The sequence below is a fragment of the Triticum dicoccoides genome, chromosome 6B, assembly GCF_002162155.2.
Source record: "Triticum dicoccoides isolate Atlit2015 ecotype Zavitan chromosome 6B, WEW_v2.0, whole genome shotgun sequence".
Taxonomy (NCBI): domain Eukaryota; kingdom Viridiplantae; phylum Streptophyta; class Magnoliopsida; order Poales; family Poaceae; genus Triticum; species Triticum dicoccoides.
In genome coordinates this window covers 364,238,317-364,258,993 of record NC_041391.1, presented here as the reverse complement: position 1 = coordinate 364,258,993, position 20,677 = coordinate 364,238,317, and positions in this window count along the sequence as shown.

Here is a 20,677-nt window from a genome sequence, read left to right as displayed (position 1 = left end):
TTCTAGATCCATAAGATGCCCTCATGATTGATTCATATGGTCGCCTAATTCTTGTTCTAGGGAAGTGTTCCATACCCTTCTTTAGCGGAAATTGAAATTTAATATTGCCTTCTTTATATCAATCATGGCACCAATAGTACGCAAAAATGGTCTACCAAGAATAATTGGACAAGACGGATTGCAATCAATATCAAGAACAATAAAATCTATGGACACATAATTCCTATTTTCAAGAATAAGAACATCATTAATTATTCCCATAGACTTTTTAATAGTAGAATCCGCCAAGTGCAAATTTAAAGAGGATTCTTCAATATCGATAAGACCCAGCACATCACATAAACATTTCGGAATTGTAGAAACACTAGCACCCAAGTCACACAAAGCAAAACACTCATAATTTTTAATCTTGACTTTGATAGTAGGTTCCCACTCATCATGCAATTTTCTAGGAATTGAATCTTCTAATTCCATCTTTTCTTCAAAAGCTTTCATCATGGCATCAACAATATGTTTTGTAAAAGCTTTATTTTGTTCATAAGCATGGGGTGAATTTATTATGGATTGCAACAAAGAAATACAGTCATCAAAGAGCAACTATCATAATTAAAGTCTTTGTAACCAAAATAGTTAAAGTCTTGACCTCTTCAAACCCACTTTTATCAAAAAAAAACAAGATTTTCACCCTCCGAATAATAGGGACGCGTTCTAACTAAAGTTGACTCTTCTCCGGCCCCTTTTTCATCAATCTTAAATTTACTAAAAAAAGAATAAATAGAAGAAACACCAATCATTTTAATATCTTCATCACTTCTATGATAGTAATCACTAGAAAACGCTCTTTCTAAAAATTCTCTTTTAGCTCTAAGCATAGCGGTTATTTTCTTACTTTCATCCATAGAAACATAAAGAGCTTTAATTGATTCTTCAACTTTTGGCACACAATTTTTCATCTTGAGAGTTTCTACATCATGAGAAATTCTATCAACACTTCTAGACAAATCATCAATTTTATTCAACTTTTCTTCTATCGAAGTATTGAATGCTTTTTGAGTATTGATAAATTCTTTAATATTGATCTCAAGATTAGAGATGCTCTCAAGATTAGAGGTGTTTCCATTATTATTATTATAGGTTGGATTACCATAGGAATTACCATAGTTATTAGAGGAATTACTAGGAAAAGGCCTAGGATTAGAATTACCTCTATAAGCATTGTTATTGAAATTGTTTCGCGAGAGAAAATTCACATCTATGGCATCACTATTTTGCTCAATCAAAGTAGACAAAGACACATCATTAAAATCAATAGGAGCACTTTTATGAGCAACCAACTTCATAAGAGCATCAACTTTTTCACTCAAAGAATTTATTTCTTCTATCGAATTGACTTTTTTACTAGTAGGAGCTCTTTCGGTATGCCATTGTGAGTAATTTTCCATTGTGCAGCAATTTAGTAGCCTCACCCAAAGTAATTTCCATAAAAGTACCCCCCGCGGCAGAATCTAAAAGATCATGAGAAACAAAATCCAATCCCGCATAAAATGTTTGTATGATCATCCAAAGATTTAACCCACGAGTTGGGCAATTCCTTAACATCAATTCATACTTTCCCAAGATTGTGCAACATGCTCATGTTCAAGTTGCTTGAAATTCATGATCTGGGTTCTAATGGAAATAATTTTTACGGGCGGAAAATACTTAGTAATAAAAGCATCATTGCACTTGTTCCAAGAATCGATACTATTGCGAGGCAAAGAAGAAAACCAAATTTTTGCGCGATCTTGCCAAAAAACGGAAATAATTTCAACTTCACAACATCATTGTCCACATCTTTTTTCTTTTGCATATCGCATAATTCCATGAATGTGATAAGATGGGACGGGGCATCCTCATTAGGAGTGCCAGCAAATTGATCTTTCATGACAAGATTTAGCAAAGCAGTATTAATATTACAAGATTCCGCACTAGCGGTGGGAGGAGCAATCAGAGTGCTAATAGAATCATTGTTTTAGGTATTTGAGAAATCACATAACTTGGTGTTCTCTTGAGTCATGATGACTACGCAAAAAGATTGCACTCAAAAACAGATCTGACGAGAAAATGGCGAACGAAAAGGAAGAGCGAATAAAACGGCAATTGTTTTGTTAAGTGAGGGAGAGGAAAACGGGAGGCAAATGGCAAATAATGTAAATTGCAAGGGGATGAGATTTGTGATTAGGAACCTGGTTGTTTTGAAGATCCTCCCTGGTAACGACGTCGGAAATTCCTTTTGATGTCTGCTAGAACTACGTCGGTATTTCCCCAAAGAGGAAGGGATGATGCAGTAGCGACGGTAGGTATTTCCCTCAGTGGTGAGACAAAGGTTATCAATCCAGTAGGAGAACCTCCTCACACCACGTAAACAACACCTGCACAAAAATAACAAATACTCGCAACCTGACGTGTTAAAGGGGTTGTCAATCCCTTTTGGGTACGGTGCCTCAAGATAGGGAAATAACGTGACGTAAAAGTGGTAATAAGGATAAATAGATCGTGGAACAAATAAATTGCAGCAAGGTATTTTTGTATTTTTGGTTTAATAGACCTGAAAATAAATGCAAAGGAAAATAGATCACAAAGGCAATTATGATGAAAAGAGACACTGGGGCCATAGGTTTCACTAGTGGCTTCTCTCGAGAAAACTAGCAAACGGTGGGAAAACAACTACTGTTGGGCAATTGATAGAACTTCAAATAATCATGACGATATCCAGGCAATGATCATTATATATGCATCACGTCCAAGATTAGTAGACCGACTCCTTCCTGCATCTACTACTATTACTCCACACATCGACCGCTATTCGACATGCATCTAGTGTATTAAGTTCATGGAGAAACGGAGTAATGCAATAAGAATGATGACATGATGTAGACAAGATCTATCTAAGTAGAGATAGACACCATCGTTTTATCCTTAGTAGCAACAATACAAACGTGACGGTTCCCCTTTTGTCACTGGGATCAAGCACCGTAAGATCGAACCATTGCAAGATAAATAGATCAAGTTGGCCAAACAAAACCAAAATATTGGAGAAGAAATACGAGGCTATAAGAAATCGTGCATATAAGAGATCAAAGAAGACTCAAATAACTTCCATGGATAAAAACATAGATCTGATCATAAACTCAAAGTTCATCGGATCCCAACGAACACACCGCAAAAAGGCTTACATCATATGGATCTCCAAGAGACCATTGTATTAATAATCAAGAGAGAGAAAGGAAGCCATTTAGCTACTAACTGCGGACCCGTAGGTCTACAAAGAACTACTCACGCATCATCGGAGAGGCACCAATGGAAGTGGTGAACCCCTCCGTGATGGTGTCTAGATTGGATCTGGTGGTTCTAGACTCTGCGGCGGCTGGAATTGATTTTCGTCGACCCCCCTAAGGTTTCTGGAATATTGGGGTATTTATAGAGCAAAGAGACGGTTCAGGGGGCACCCGAGGTGGGCATAACCCACCAGGGCACGCCTAGGCCTCCTGGCGCGCCCTGGTGGGTTCTGCCTTCATTGAGGCACCCCGCAGGTGCAGCCTTGGCCCACTGGATGTCTTTTGGCCCAAAAAATCCTCAAAAAGTTTCATTGTGTTTGGACTCCGTTTGATATTGATTTCCTGTGATGTAAAAAACATGAAGAAAACATCAACTGGCACTGGGCACTATGTCAATAGGTTAGTACCAAATAATGATATAAAATGACTATAAAATGAATGTAAAACATCCTAGAATGATAATATAATAGCATGGAACAATCAAAAATTATAGATACGTAGGAGACATATCACACCTCTACAAGTCCCTACTTCCCTCCGTGAAGGGCCTTTCTTTTACTTATGAAATTTTTATTTTGAATTTGAGTCTCAATCTTCTCTTATAAAACAACAACTAAGGTGCACTATGGTCGTATTTGAGCATTGGGTGTAGCTAATATTCGAGTGTGTTTCATGAATGGATCAATGATTGTGCATAACGGGTTAGGGATAGCTTGCTTTAATGTTGATATTTGAAAGACATGGCTGGTTGTTGGTATGCTTGAGTATTAAAGTCCTTGTGTCAAAACTAGACTACTGTTTCCATCATATAAAATTCCAAATGCCCATGCTTTAAAGAAAAGAAATGTGATGAACATGTTAGGCAGCATTCCACATCAAAAATCTTGTTTTTATCATTTACCTACTCGAGGACGAGCGGGAATTAAGCTTGGGGATGCTGATACGTCTCCAACATATCTATACTTTTTGATTGTTCCATGATGTCGTATTATCATTCTTGGATGTTTTACAATCATTTTATAGTCATTTTATATCAATTTTTGATGCTAACCTATTGACATAGTTCCCAGTGCCAGTGGTTGTTTTCTGCATGTTTTTTACATCGCAAGAAATCAATATCAAATGGAGTCCAAACGCAGCGAAACTTCTTGAGGAATTTTTTTGGTCCAGAAGACATCCAGTGCGCTAGGAAAGCACCTGGGCAGTGCTCCGAGGGGTGCACAACCCACCAGGGTGCGCCTGGGGGCCCTGGCGCGCCCAGGTGGGTTGTGCCCACCTCAGGTGCCCCCTGAACCGCCTCTTTGCTCTATTAATCCCCAATATTCCAGAAACCCTAGGGGAGTCGACGAAAATCAATTCGAGCCGCTGCAGAGTCCACAAACACAAGATCCAATCTTGACACCATCTAGGAGGGGTGCATCATGTCCATTGGTGCCTCTCCGATGATGCGTGAGTCGTTCTTTGTAGACCTACGGGTCCGTAGTTAGTAGCTAGATGGCTTCCTCTCTCTCTCTCTCTTGATTATCAATATAATGGTCTCTTGGAGATCCATATGGTGTAAGTCTTTTTGCGATGTGTTTGTTGGGATCCCATGAACTTTGAGTTTATGATCAGATCTATGTTTTTATCCATGAAAGTTATTTGAGTCTTCTTTGATCTCTTATATGCGTGATTGCTTATAGCATCAAATTTCTTCTCCGATATTTGGGTTTTGTTTGGCCAACTTTATATATTTATCTTGCAATGGGAAGAGGTGCTTTGTGATGGGTTCGATCTTACGGTGCTTGATCCCAGTGACAGAAAGGGAAATGACACGTATGTATTGTTGCTATTAAGGATAACAAGATGGGGTCTATTTCTACATAAATAGATCTTGTGTACATCATGTCATCGTTCTTATTGCATTACTCCATTTCTCCATGAACATAATACACTAGATGCATGTTGGATAGAGGTTGATGTGTGGAGTAATAGTAGTAGATGCAGGCAGGAGTCGGTCTACTAATCTTAGACGTGATGCCTATATAATGATCATTGCCTAGATATCATCATGATTATTTGAAGTTCTATCAATTGCCCAACAATAATTGTTTTCCCACCATTTGCTATTTTTCTCGAGAGAAGCCACTAGTGAAACCTACGACCCCCGGGTCTCTTTTCATCATATCTGCCTTTGCGATCTATTTTCCTTTGCATTTATTTTCAGACCTATTAAACCAAAAATACAAAAATACCTTGCTGCAATATATTTGTTCCACGATCTATTTATCCTATCTACCACTTTTACCTCACGCTATTTGCCTATCTTGAGGCGCCGTACCCGAAAGGGATTGACAACCCCTTTAACACATCGGGTTGCGAGTATTTGTTATTTGTGTGCAGGTGATGTTTACATGGTGTGAGGAGGTTCTCCTACTAGTTCAATAACCTTGGTCTGATCGCTGAGGAAAATACCTACTGTCTCTATACTGCATCATCGCTTCCTCTTTGGGGAAATACCGATGTAGTTCTAGCAGACATCAAGGTGAAACCCATAAGATCTCGCGGCCAGCTCATGGCTTTGGCACCTGGATAGCAAGATTCCACGCCCCCTGTCCATAGCTAGTTCTTTGGTGATACTCCAATCCTGCAGGTCTCTCTTAACGGACTCTCCCATGTAAAGTTCGGTCTACCCGACCTCTCTTGACATTCTCCGCACGCTTTAGCTATTCGCCATGCACTGGAGCTTCTGGAGGTCTGCGCTAAATATGTCCAAACCATATTAGACGATGTTGGACAAGCTTCTCTTCAATTGGTGCTACCCCAACTCTATCTCGTATATCATCATTCCGGACTCGCTCCTTCCTCGTGTGGCCACATATCCATCTCAACATATGCATCTCTGCCACACCTAACTGTTGAAAATGTCGCCTTTTAGTCGGCCAACACTCAACACAATACAACATTACGGGTCGAACCGCCATCCTGTAGAACTTTCCATTTAGTTTTTGTGGCACTCTCTTGTAACAGAGAATGCCATAAGCTTGCGCCACTTCATCCATCCGGCTTTGATCCGGTGGTTCACATCTTCATCAATACCCCCATCCTCCTGCAACATTGACCCCAAATATCGAAAGATGTCTTTTGAGGTACCACCTGCCCATTTATGACCCACAAGTGTAGGGGATCAATTGTAGTCCTTTCGATAAGTAAGAGTGTCGAACCCAACAAGGAGCAGAAGGAAATGATAAGCGGTTTTCGGTAAGGTTTTCTCTGCAAGCACTGAAATTGTAGGTGATAGATAGTTTTGTGATAAGATAAATAGTAACGAGTAACAAGTAAGTAAAGTGCAGCAAGGTGGCCCAATCCTTTATGTAGCAAAGGATAAGCCTGGACAATTTCTAATAATGAGAAAGGAGCTCCCGAGGACACATGGGAATTATCGTCAAGCTAGTTTTCATCACGTTCATATGATTCGCGTTCGGTACTTTGATAATTTGATATGTGGGTGGACCGGTACTTGGGTACTGCCCTTACTTGGACAAGCATCCCATTTATGATTAACTCCTATTGCAAGCTTCCACAACTACAAAAGAAGTATTAAGGTAAACCTAACCATAGCATTAAACATATGGGTCCATATCAGCCCCTAACGAAGCAATGCATAAACTAGGGTTTAAGCTTCTGTCACTCTAGCAACCCATCATCTACTTATTACTTCCCCATGCCTTCCTCTAGGCCCAAATAATGGTGAAGTGTCATGTAGTCAACGTTCACATAACACCACTAGAGGAAAAGACAACATACATCTCATCAAAATATCGAACGAATACCAAATTCACAAGACTACTAATAGCAAGACTTCACCCATGTCCTCAGGAACAAACGTAACTACTCACAAAGCATATTCATGTTCATAATCAGAGGGGTAATAATATGCATAAAGGATCTGAACATATGAATTTCCACCAAGTAAACCAATTAGCATCAACTACAAGGAGTAATCAACACTACTAGCAACCCAAAGGAACCAATTTGTGGTTTTGATACAAGATTGGATACAGGAGATGAACTAGGGTTTTGAGAGGAGATGGTGCTGGTGAAGATGTTGATGGAGATTGACCCCTCCCGATGAGAGGATCATTGGTGATGACATTGGTGATGATTTCCCCCTCCCGGAGGGAAGTGTCCCCGGCAGAACAGCTCCGCCGGAGCCCTAGATTGGTTCCGCCAAGGTTCCGCCTCGTGGCGGCGGAGTTTCATCCCGTAAGCTTGCCCACGATTTTTTCCAGGGTAAAAGCTCTGATATAGCAGAAGATGGACACCGGAGGCCCACCAGGGGGCCCAGGAGATAGGGGGCGCACCCTATAGGGGGGGGTGCCCTCCTCTCTCCTAGACAGGGTGTGGGCCCCCTGGTGTATTTCTTTCGCTCAATAATTCTTATAAATTTCAAAAAGATGTTTCGTGGAGTTTCTGGACTTTTGGAGCAGTGCGGAATAGGTTTCCAATGTTTTGCTCCTTTTCCAGCCAGAATTCCAGTTGCCGGCATTCCCCCTCTTCATGGTAAACCTTGTAAAATAAGAGAGAATATCCATAAGTATTGAGATATAATGTGTAATAACAGCCCATAATGCAAGAAATATTGATATAAAAGCATGATGCAAAATGGAAGTATCAACTCCCCCAAGCTTAGACCTCGCTTGTCCTCAAGCAGAAGCCGAAATTGAAAAATATGTCCACATGTTTAGAGATAGAGGTGTCGATAAAAATAAAATACGGACATGAGGGCATCATGATCATTCTTATAACAACAGCAAATATAGATTTATATGATTTCTTATGCTCAAGTAACAATCAATTCACAATGTCAAGCATGGTTCGAAAACTTCATTGGGAACTAACAAACTATAATCTCAGTCATTGAATCAATTGCAATTTATCGTAACATCAGAAAGAGTCAACAATAGAGCTTTTCAGCAAGTTCACACACTCAACTATCTTGTAGCCCTCTACAATTGCTAACACTCACGCAATACTTGTGGTTATTGAGTTTCAGCCGGACACTGAGAAATACAGGGGCTTATTGTGTTGCCTCCCAACGTATTCACCTTTAGGTGATGTCAACAATAATAGCCCATGCTAACTTACATCCAATTGGATATATATATCATGATCTTTCAAACACGAGGAGCTTGCCAAAGGATAAAATGAAAAAGGGAAAGGTGAGGATCACCTTGACTCAAGCATAAAGTAAAAACATAAAGTAAAAGATAGGCCCTTCGCAGAGGGAAGCAGAGGTTGTCATGTGTGTTTAGGGTTGATGCACAAAATCTTAATGCAAAAGAACGTCACTTTATATTGCCCCTTGTATGTGGACCTTTATTATGCAGTCCGTCGCTTTTATTACTTCCACAACAAGATCGTACAAAGCTTATTTTCTCTGCACTAATAAGTCATACATATTTAGATAGAAATTTTTATTGCCTGCAACATGACAACTTACTTGAAGGATCTTACTCAATCCATAGGTAGGTATGGTGGACTCTCATGGCAAAACTGGGTTTAAAGATATTTGGAAGCACAAGTAGTATCTCTACTTGGTGCAAGAAATTTGGCTAGCATGAGGGTGAAAGGCAAGCTCAACATGTTTGGAAGGTCAATGACAATATAATTTAACTGAGATATCGGAAAACATAAACCATTACGTTGTCTTCCTTGTCCAACGTCAACTCTTTTAGCATGTCATACTTAATGAGCGCTCCCAATTACAAAAGGTGTCCAAGATAATATATTTCTATGTGAACCTCTCTTACCTTATCAATTCCTATTAATTGCAACGATGACCAAGGCTACGTTCATCAACTCTCAACAATTTTTATGCCTCATACTTTCTATGTGTGAAGTTATCACTATCAATAAGATCAATATGAACTCTTTTATTATTTCTACTTTCTCAAGATCATAGCACATAGCAAAGCCCTTGACTCAACACTAATCTTTATTATAGATATCTCACGGACTCGATTACAAAAAGATATCACAAAGCAAAACTCAAAACTACTTGATATCAAAATTCAATCTACTAGATCAAGGTACTACTAAAAGGATCGAACTAAATAAAGCTGTAAAGATAGGAGTGTGATGGTGATACGATACCGGGGCACCTACCCCAAGCTTGGCAGTTGCCAAGGGGAGTGCCCATACCCATGTGATTATGTCCTCGGAGGTGGTGAAGTAGGAGTTGTTGATGATGTAGGCTTGTCGTTTGTCTTCCAAGGCATCGGCTCTCCATCATAGAAGGACGATCGAGTCTCCGGGATCCTTAAATCTGCAGCCAAACTCATCCTCTTCAATCTATATTCATACTCATAGTTCTGGTGTTGCAGGTCATAGATCTGGGCTTGGAGGTGCTCGATTTTCTCTTGAAGCTTGAAGATGGTCTCCCCAATGACTTTGGCATCCAGCTTGTGGTTGTTGGTGAACTCCGTGATCATCATCTGGTTGGCGTTGAGTCCACGCTCCACCATCCATTGGCACTTGAAAACTTGCTGCTCCATGGCTTCGAGCTTTGTCTCCACGCTTCTGGTATGCCTTGGTCCCTCCATGTCGCGGATGTGCAGCACCCCCTCACGCATCTCAATGGTCTGAGGGTGTTGCAGCACCTCCGCAAGATAGGGGTTGATAACCCTCTCAAAAAACTTGTCCTGGGAGCACTTGGAGACGACATGATGCTCTAGATCTGAAACAGAAACAGCTCGAAACAAAAACAGAGGATATTTGCGTGATACGGTGGTCAAAACCTCCGGGAGTATATATAATGATTTTTTACCAACCAAAATACATAACATTCAAGAAAATGGAGTCCGGGAGGCACACGAGGTGCCCACAAGACAGGGGGGCGCGCCCAGTAGAGGGGGCGCGCCCTCCACTCTCGTGGGGGCCTCGTGTCCCTTTCGGACTACTTCTTTCTTCCTAAAATTCTTAAATATTCCAAAACTGATAAAAATTGCCATTGGAGTTGTTTTGGAGTCGGTTTACTTACGGTACCACATACCTATTCCTTTTGGGAGTCTAGAACATTCTAGAAAGTTTCCCTTCTGTATTCCTCAGGGGTTACAGTTTCAATAATATTTGTTTCAACATTGATAGGATTACTTGAAATATAATGTTTAATTCTTTGACCGTTTACCACCCTTGGATTTGTGCCTTCGAAGTTGTTGATTTTTATGGCACCAGAACGATAGACCTCCTCAATAACGTAGGGACCTTCCCATTTTGAGAGAAGTTTTCCTGCAAAAAATCTTAAATGAGAGCTGAATAATAACACATAATCTCCTACGTTAAACTCATGCTTTTGTATCCTTTTGTTATGCCAGCGCTTGACTTTTTCTTTGAATAACTTAGCATTCTCATAGGCTTGCGTTCTCCATTCATCAAGTGAGCTAATATCAAACAACCTCTTCTCACCGGCTAGTTTCAAGTTATAGTTGACCTCTTTAATAGCCCAATATGCTTTATGTTCAAGTTCAAGAGGTAAATGACATGCTTTTCCATAAACCATCTTATATGGAGACATACCCATAGGATTTTTGTATGCAGTTCTATAGGCACATAATGCATCATCAAGTTTTTTGGACCAATTCTTTCTAGATCTATTCACAGTCTTTTGCAAAATTAATTTGAGCTCTCTATTGCTCAACTCTACTTGACCACTAGACTGTGGATGATAAGGAGATGCGATTCTATGATTGACATCATACTTAGCAAGCATCTTACGGAAAGCACCATGAATAAAGTGTGAACCACCATCAGTCATAAGATATCTAGGGACTCCAAACCTCAGAAAAATAACTTCCTTAAGCATTTTAATAGAAGTGTTATGATCAGCACTACTAGTTGGGATAGCTTCTACCCACTTAGTAATGTAATCAACAACAACTAAAATATGTGTATAACCATTAGAGGCAGTAAAAGGTCCCATATAATCAAAGCCCCAAACATCAAACGGTTCAATAACAAGAGAATAATTCATTGGCATTTCTTGACGTCTACTAATGTTACCTATTCTTTGACATTCATCACAAGATAAGACAAACTTACGAGCATCTTTGAAGAGAGTAGGCCAATAAAAACTAGATTGTAGTACGTTGTGTGCAGTTATATCTCCAGCGTGGTGTCCTCCATAAGATTTGGAGTGACACTTACGTAGAATCTGTTCCTATTCATGCTCAGGCACACAATGTCTAATAACACCATCTACTCCTTTATAAAGGTGTGGGTCATCCCAGAAGTAATGTCTTAAATCGTAAAAGAACTTTTTCTTTTGCTGGTATGTGAAGCTAGGCGGTACAAATTTAGCAACAATGTAATTAGCATAATCAACATACCAAGGAGCGGTACGAGAAGCATTAACGACCGCTAATTGTTCATCAGGAAAACTATCATCAATAGGCAGTGGGTCATCAAGAATATTCTCTAACCTAGACAAGTTATCTGCAACGGGGTTCTCAGCTCCCTTTCTATCAATAATATGTAAATCAAATTCTTGGAGCAAGAGAACCCATCTAATGAGCCTAGGCTTAGCATCTTTCTTTTCCATAAGATATTTAACAGCAGCATGGTCAGTGTGAATAGTAACTTTAGAATCGACAATATAAGGTCTAAACTTATCACATGCAAACACAACTGCTAAGAACTCTTTTTCAGTAGTAGCATAATTTCTCTAGGCAATATCAAGAGTCTTACTAGCATACCGGATAACATTTAGTTTCTTATCGACTCTTTGCCCTAGAACAACACCTACAACATAATCACTAGCATCGCACATAATTTCAAAAGGTAAATTCCAATCAGGTGGCTGAACAATAGGTGCAGTGATCAAAGCTTTCTTAAGTATTTCAAATGCTTCTACACAATCATCATCAAAGACAAAAGGAATATCTTTTTGCAATAAATTAGTCAGAGGCCTAGAGATTGTAGAAAAGTCCTTAATGAACTTCCTATAAAAACCGGTATGACCAAGGAAACTTCTTATACCTTTTATGTCCTTGGGACATGGCATCTTTTCAATAGCATCAACCTTGGCTTTGTCAACTTCAATACCTCTTTCAGAAATCTTATGCTCCAAGACAATGCCTTCATTAACCATAAAGTGACACTTTTCCCAATTCAGGACGAGACTAGTGTCTTCGCATCTCTGCAAAACTCGATCAAGGTTGCTCAAACAATCATCAAAAGAGGATCCATAAACGGAAAAGTCATCCATGAATACCTCACAAATCTTTTCACAAAAATCAGAGAATATAGCCATCATGCATCTTTGAAAGGTAGCATGTGCATTACATAAACCAAAAGGCATACGTCTATAAGCAAAAGTACCAAAAGGACAAGTAAAAGTAGTTTTAGATTGATCCTTCGCTGACACAGGTATCTGAGAGAAGCCGGAATAACCATCTAGAAAGCAGAAATGTGTATGTTTGGATAGTCTTTCTAGCATTTGATCAATAAAAGGTAAAGGGTAATGATCTTTCTTAGTAGCTTTATTTAACTTATGGAAATCAATTACCATCTGTCGGGGAAAACTGATCCACGAACACCTATGGGGCCGGCGGACCGGGCCCCTTTCGGTTCGGCGAGGGGCGGAGGTCGCACGAAGAGCAGATCGAGGCGAGGCACACGAGCAGTTTACCCAGCTTCGGAGCTCTCCGGAGAGATAACACTCCTACTGCTGCTTGTCTGGTTGTATTATCTGGTGTTCTTGCTCTCAAGCGAGAGAGTGTGATGTTTTCTGGGCTACAAATGAATCGAAGCAAACTGTCCGAACCCCCTCTACGTTGCGCATGGGCCTCCTTTTATAAGCTAAAGGGGTCACCGACAGGTGGCAACGCAGAGGAGGGTAAAAACGTAAAAAGCGAGGTAGTTGATATAGTTGCTTGTACAGTGCACCCTACCTAACCCTGACGGCAGGGGACAAGGGCATTAAATGCCCGTCTGAGTCGCCCGAACAGTGCAGAAAAGGACCGTTAGGGGCGCCACCGTTCGCCACGATGGCGATCTTGTCAGCTTCGCATGCCACTGTGCACCGCTGGCTGCACAGCCTCCCGCCACGCGCGACCGGAGAAGCCCCCAGAGCGACACGTTGGTGGATGTGCTGGAGCATGGGCGCAGAGTGGCCGCCTACCACGGCAAGCGCCTTGCCGCTGTTGTTATCTCGCCGGGTCCAGAAGCTCGTCGCTCACCGGGCCTCGGTGTACCTTGTTTAGTCTTCCCGGCAAGCTCCTCTTGTCGGGGCCTTGTTGCCTTGCCGGAGCGCGTGGCGCGTCGCGGCAAGTTCCTTGGAGAGCCTTGGTTGGCCTTCCCGGCAAGCTCCTCTTGCCGGGGTCTTGTCTCCTTAGCTTAAATACTTTGTTCTTGGATGGCTCCAAGGGAACCTTAGGGGATCTTGGCGTTCACCTGGCAAGCCTTTGCCACGGGGTGCTGCAACTGCCCGTGCACAAGTTGGGGGTACTAGGGTACCCCTTTTCTAGTACACCGACAGGAGCCCCCGGGCCTGGGCCAGACACGGTGCCGAGCGCTGTTGGGCCAGGCCCAAGACAGGGCACGGGCACACACGGGCTGGGCCACGCCAAATCTTGTTCCGTATCCACCGCGCTCTCCCATAACGGCACGCGTTGAATGCGGCATCGTGGGAGAGATCGTGGGTGGTTGTTTAAGCGGAAGGCCAAAACGTCCGCCCCGTCCCTCCTTATAAGCAGAGGAAACAGAGGCAGTTCGTTCCCCCTCGCTGGTTGCTGCTACTCCTTCTTCACAAACTCCGCCGCTCCCCCCTTCTTCTCGAAGCCGAGAGAGCAGCGCTCCGCCCCCCCCATTACCACCAGCATCACCACACCGTCGACCTTCCCCACCACCTCCGCCATGGCCCCGAAAGCCGACAAGGGAAAGGGTGTGAAGTCGGCCGAGGCGCAGCGGCTCGCGGCGCTGCGGAAGGAGCGGGCGATCTTCACCCCCCAGCTCGGCGTGCAGGAGCTGAGGGAGTACTTCTACCTCTTTTGGGCAACGGAGACTCGTGCGCATCCACGCACGAGGGTACTCCCGGCCGCTGCCTTGGAGTTGGCTCCAAATGGGTACCCGTTCTTCCCGCTATTCTTCTATTGCGGGCTCTACCCGCCCTTCTCGGAGTTCTTCTGTAATATTATGAACACATATGGCTTCCGCCTCCTTGACTTCACCCCCAACGCTGTCCTGACCATGGCAGTTTTCGCACACTTGTGCGAAAACTTTGTCGGAGTCCACCCTAGTGTTGCCCTTTTCTGCCACTTCTTCATACCTCGGGTAGAGAGAGGAGAGCCGCTTGCCGGAGGGATTGCCTGGGTCTCGAGAGTCGGCAAGAAAGAGGCGTACTTGGAGGGTGAGCTCCGCAACAAGTGGGAGGAGTGGAGAGCGGAGTGGTGCTGGATCGTTGAGGAGAATCCGCAGCCCTTCACCGTCGTGCGCCAAACTCCAATAGCGCGCGGCAATGACTGGAGCAACGTGGCCCCGGAAGACGAGAGGCTGAAGATCGCCATCACTAGGATTCTTCGCCTCAGGCTTGCCGGGCTCACCTTAGGTGCTGTCGGGGCAGATTTTCTCCGCCGCTGCATTGCCCCCCTGCAGGAGAGGGGGAGGCCCGCTTGGGAATTCAAGAATTCGGCGGACATCATGAGGCTGCGGCCGGGCCTCAACTACAACTTCACCATCTTGGAGTTGGACGCAATGCTCTTGGAATTATTCAAACGCGACCCCCAACACCCATTCACACTGCCGAGGGGCGTAGTTCCTTTGTGCAATAACTCTTCGCTTGACCGGATCCGCGCTATGATGCCGTTGTGCGACTCACACGGCATCGTCCCAACTTGGCAAGAGCCTACGGATGACGTTGTGCGAGCGTTCTTCGACACCTTGGAGGAAGTGCCGGTCCGCGCTGACGAGCAGAAGAGCCTCACCCGTGACACCACTGACGAGGAGCTGCAGCTCATCGCTACTAGGGCGGAAGAGGCTGCGGCCGCAGCCGCTGCGGGTGTGTTTGGGTTTACTGTGGAGGAGACGGAGGCTGCAGAGGCGGCAAACCTTGCCGAACGCACGGAGTTCATGGGCGAGGAGGAGCCTGCCGGTTCCGAAGCCGAGCCGAGCAAGGCCGGCGAGGAGGAGGCTGAGCCTTCAGAGAACTTGCCGCAGGCGGAGCCCCCGGCCCCGCCAAGGAGGCGCCTTCGCAGGGCCGGGGACGCAGCAGGGCGGTAGCCGGCTCCACAGCCACCGAGCCGCGTGACGCGCTCTACCGCGGCAAGCAATGTTGCCGCGGGAGCGCCTGACGCAACAGCGGCAACTGGAGCGGGATCTTCCCGGGCCACTGCCACTGCCGCTGCCAAGCGGGCAAGGGATCCTACTCCTCCACCTCGCCGCACCGGAGGAGGGCCGGACTTCGATCTTTCCGCGCTCAGCTCCGACGAGGAGGAAGAAGAGTGAGTTTCTTTGGTGCTCTTATAATCCTTCAATCTTGCTGTTTATATCTTGTATCTGACTTGCTCCAATCGAGACTCCTTTCTTTTCAGAACACTGGCCCAGAGAGCGGCGAAGAGGGCCAAGGCCGCGGTGATCGTCATCGAGGATGACCCCATCATGTCGGCAGGAGGTGGGCCCGAGACCACCTTGACGGACCCGGCAATCACCCCTCAGAGCAGCCCCCAGCGCTGCCCCCAGCGTAAGTTCATAGTTTATCCTTCTGCTGCCGGGCGCGCTTGAGTGATTTTTCTTTGTTGATATCTTGCTTGTTGACTTCTGCAGGAGCAGAGCAGCCTCATCAGGAGCGCCCGGAGGCCGGTCCCAAAGTGCCACCTGCTTCGACTGCGCCGCCAAGGGAGGAGTCCCCGGCAAGGGAGCGCTCTCCGGCAAGGGGGGACTCTCCGGCAAGGGACGGCACTGCTGATCCTGCGGCGACCGAGGCCGCAACTGAAAATCTTGGCGCAGGTAATCCACTTGCCCAGAAACTTTCCCTTGGGTTCTGCTTCTTCCGTTTTTCCTTTCTTGGATTTTTGATTGATTTTCCTCCCTTCTTCATTCTTCAGACCCATCTTCGGCTGAGCCAATGGAGACAGAGGGCGCCGGCGAGGAAGGTGCCGGTGCTGATGAGACCGCCGGCGAGGAGGCCGCCGGGGCTGCTGCTGCGGAAGCCGGCGAGGGGTCGGGCGATCGCACTGACGACCCTGAGGTCGCAGGAGCGCCGGGCGCTGCGCCGACCACCGAACCTCTGCCGCTTCTGTGGAGCCGGGCTCCGAGGAGCCCCAGCCCGGCGCCTACTTGAAGGCCGGTGACAATATCTTCATCAAGCTACCCTGGGCGTCGAGCTCCAGGGCGCCGGTCGAGGGGGAGACTTTTGACGGGGAGGTGCTCGCCTCTGCTGGACTGTCATTGGTTGACGCGCCCGGCAGCAGCAGCGGCGAGTCTGAGGAGGAGCAGCTGCTGCGAAAGCTGCTGTCACTCTACCGCACCCGGCAAGCCAAGCTGGCTTCCCGGGAAGCGCTTGTCGCGAAGGCGGGAGTTGACATGGAAAAGCGCGCGGAGGAGCTCCGGGGCCAAAATCAAGAAGCTCTCCGGTCCCTGGCGCAGGAGCGGGAGCGAGTCGACGAGGAGCACACGGCCTTTCTTCTCGAGAGGGCCGAGGCTGAGGAGGAACAAAGGCTGGCTGCCGAGAAGCAGTCCGCGCGGGAAGGTGAACTAGTGCAGCGGAAGGCCAACCTCGACAGCTACGAGGAAGAGCTCGCCGAGCGTGAGCGAGCACTTGGCGGGGCGCTCAAGGAGGCAAAGGACGCCGCGGCAACTGCAGAGGCTGCCAAGAAAGAGTTAGAGGAGAAGGTGGCGCAGCTGGAGGCCGATATTGGGAAGAGTGGCGAGGAGCTTGCCGCGCTCAAGCGTGAGCGTGAGAAGGATGCTGCCGCCCACGGTGAGCTGCAAGGTGTTCTCACTGAGAGGGGCAAGGAGCTCAGCGCCGCCAAGGATTCCAAAGCAGACCTGGAGCTGAAGCTGGCCACGCTGACGCAGACGCTGGAGGCCGCCAAGGAGCGGGAGAAGACCTTGTCGGAGAAGGTCAACGCTGATGCGGCGCTACTGGAGAGCATTGCAGTTACCCAGAACTCGTTCAGAGACACAGTGGAGCACTGGACCGACGGTCTGGTGAACACTGCCGCAGTCATCAACGAGGAGCTGGCGCAGCTGGGGATGGAGGACTTTGGGTATCCTTCCGACAAGAGTCTTCAACCCAGCGCCAAGCTCAGCCTGTTCTTCAAGGGCGTGGCGATGGCACTCCAGCGGCTCCGAGAGAGGATCCCGAAGCAGCTGACCGACGAGTCGCGCAAAATCTGCGCCGGGGTTCTCCAGAAGGTGCTGATGAAGGTAGCCTTCCGCAATCCAGGCCTCAGCTTCACCAACGTCCTCAGGTCCTTGCCGCCTGACGCCGATCTGGATGCACTCAAGGCCCTTGTCGCACCCATTGTGGACAAGGTGAGCGAGATCAAGAGAGTCGAGGGCGGACGCGTAGATTAGGCCGCCCATTCCTTCTTTTCCCTTGTTGCTGCTGATCATGTTATGAAAACAGTCTGTTAGAGCTGCGACAAGTTATCTTTGTAATATAACTTTATTTCTGTCTATCAATTGCTATGTTATTTCCTCTACTAGATTCCTTCCTTTGTATGTTATTACCCTACGCTTCTAGGGAACTTGTCGGTGCAGGCGCCCGAGCCGCGAGCGCTGAGTGCGGAACTTCAGTAGCCTGCTGGCGGCACTGCTTCCGACAAGAAACCTTGTCGCGACTAGATGCAGCACGCTTAAGCTGTTGAGAGGACTCGAAACAAAGTAAGGGCGCAATTAGCCATGAGTTGGTTCCTCCGCGCACAGGTTTTCCATACAAAGCAGGGTCGTTCGAGGAAGATAACTCAAAAATTTAAAAAGTGATTGCTCAAACTTTGGCAACTTAGCTTTTCTGTCATTTGCTTCCCGGTAAGGCAAGTCTTTGCTTGAACAACGCCTGGCCCATACCACAATCTTCTCCTTTCCCCCCCCCCCCCGGCAAACTTGTGTGCGAGAGAACCTTCTTTTCCTTTAAAAGAAAAAGAAAGAAGAGAAGATAATAATATGGAGCTCTTCGGCTCGTTACTGCTTACCGGATGTAGGTGCTGCACAAAGTGTCAGATTATCGCATGCAAGAAAGGAACTAACGCATGAAATGGACAAGCTGTGCGGAGCACATGGGGTTTTACTTATGCACGGGATCTGCGCCCGGCTTTGTACAAAGGATTACATGCAACAGCGGCAAGACTTGTACAAAAGGTGGTTGCCTGAACGGGTTCCGGCAACCGCGCCTTATGGGAAAAACTTACGAAGATGTTCTATGTTCCTGGAGTTGCTCACCGGAATGCCATCTTCGGTCTCAAGGCGGACAGCGCCAGGCCTTGTGACTCGTCTCACCCGATAAGGGCCTCCCCACTTCGGCGTCAACTTGTTGGAATTCTTGGCGGACTGAACGCGCCGAAGAACAAGGTCGCCTTCCTCAAAGCTTCTGGCTTTAACTTTGCGGCTATGATAGCGGCGCAAAGCTTGCTGGTATCGAGCAGCTCGTACAACAGCCTGAAGACGATCTTCCTCAAGGAGCAGCGCGTCGTCTTGCCGCAGCTGTTCTTGCTCAAGCTCATCATAAGCGAGCACTCGAGGTGATCCGTATACGAGTTTCGTGGGGAGAACTGCCTCTGCTCCATAGACTAGAGCGAAAGGTGTCTGGCCAGTGGCTCGATTTGGCGTCGTTCTGATCGACCAAAGAACCACCGGCAGCTCCTCGATCCAGTTCCTTCCGCACCTGTGCAGCCTGTCGAAAGTTCTGGTCTTGAGCCCGCGCAGCACTTCAGCATTTGCCCTCTCTGCTTGACCATTGCTTCTTGGATGAGCAACAGAAGCGAAGCAGACCTTGGCGCCAAGGTCTTGGACGTACTGCATGAAGGTGCGGCTCGTGAATTGCGTGCCGTTGTCGGTGATGATCCTGTTAGGGATCCCGAAACGGCAAACAATTGACCTGAAGAACTTGACTGCTGACTGTGTTGTCACCTTCCTCACTGGCTGCACTTCCGGCCACTTTGTGAACTTGTCGATTGCGACGTACAAGTACTCAAAGCCCCCGACATCTCGGGGGAAAGGGCCGAGGATATCGAGCCCCCAGACCGAAAATGGCCAGGATAAAGGGATTGTCTGGAGAGCTTGAGCTGGCTGGTGTATCTGTTTGGAGTGGAACTGGCACGCTTCACACTTGGTTACTTGTGCAGTTGCATCCTGGAGGGCTGTCGGCCAAAAGAAACCTTGCCGGAAAGCTTTGCCGGCAAGTGCTCTTGCGCCAATGTGGTGGCCACATATGCCTCCATGTATCTCCGCCAACAGCTTTTGTCCATCTTCCCTGCGAATACACTTCAATTTCACGCCGTTGAGTCTTCTTCTGTACAGTAAGCTATCGACAAACTGGTACATACTTGACTGCCGGGCTACTCTTTCCGCTTCTTCTTGCTCTTCGGGAAGTTCTCCTGTCTGAAGGAAATGGACAATCTGCTGTGCCCATGCTGGAGCTTGTGGCTCGACAACAAGGACTAAAGGCACATCTTCTGCTGTGGGAACATCCGCTTCCACGGCAAGGACTTGTGGTCCTGCCGAAGCTTGATGTTCCCCGGCAAGCTTGCCGGAGCAAAACTTGTCGGGAGCGTCTGCTTCAACGGAACAAACCATAAGGCTTGCCGGAGCAGACTGCCCCTCAGCATCCTTGGTGTTGATCTTGGGGACTTTCTTGGCGGCGGCTTCGGGGAGCTCTGCCGGAAAGTAGTCGCCGGAAACCAACTTCCTCTTCTTGCTTTGTCTAGTTGAGGGCGTTACGGATGGTTGAGTCAACTTAAGCACAAAGATCCCTGGTTCCACAGGTAACTTTAGTGCGGCGCACTTTGACAGGCCATCAGCAATATCATTCTGAGCTCTTGGGATATGCTCCATTTGTAGGCCGTCAAAGTGCTCTTCTAGCTTCCTCACTTCATCAACATACGCTTCCATCAACGGACTCTGGTAGTTCTTGTTCACTTGTCGGACGACAAGCTGTGAGTCACCCCTGACAATGAGCTTGTTGATCCCAAGGTGTGCTGCGATTCTGAGACCGGCAAGCAATCCTTCATACTCTACAGTATTGTTGGTTGCTTGCTCTTTGGGAAAGTGCATCTGGACTACGTACTTGAGGTGCTCTCCGGTGGGTGCGACAAGCAGTACGCCTGCACCGGCGCCTTGCAGCGAGAAGGCACCATCAAAGTACATCAGCCACTCTTTGCTTGCCT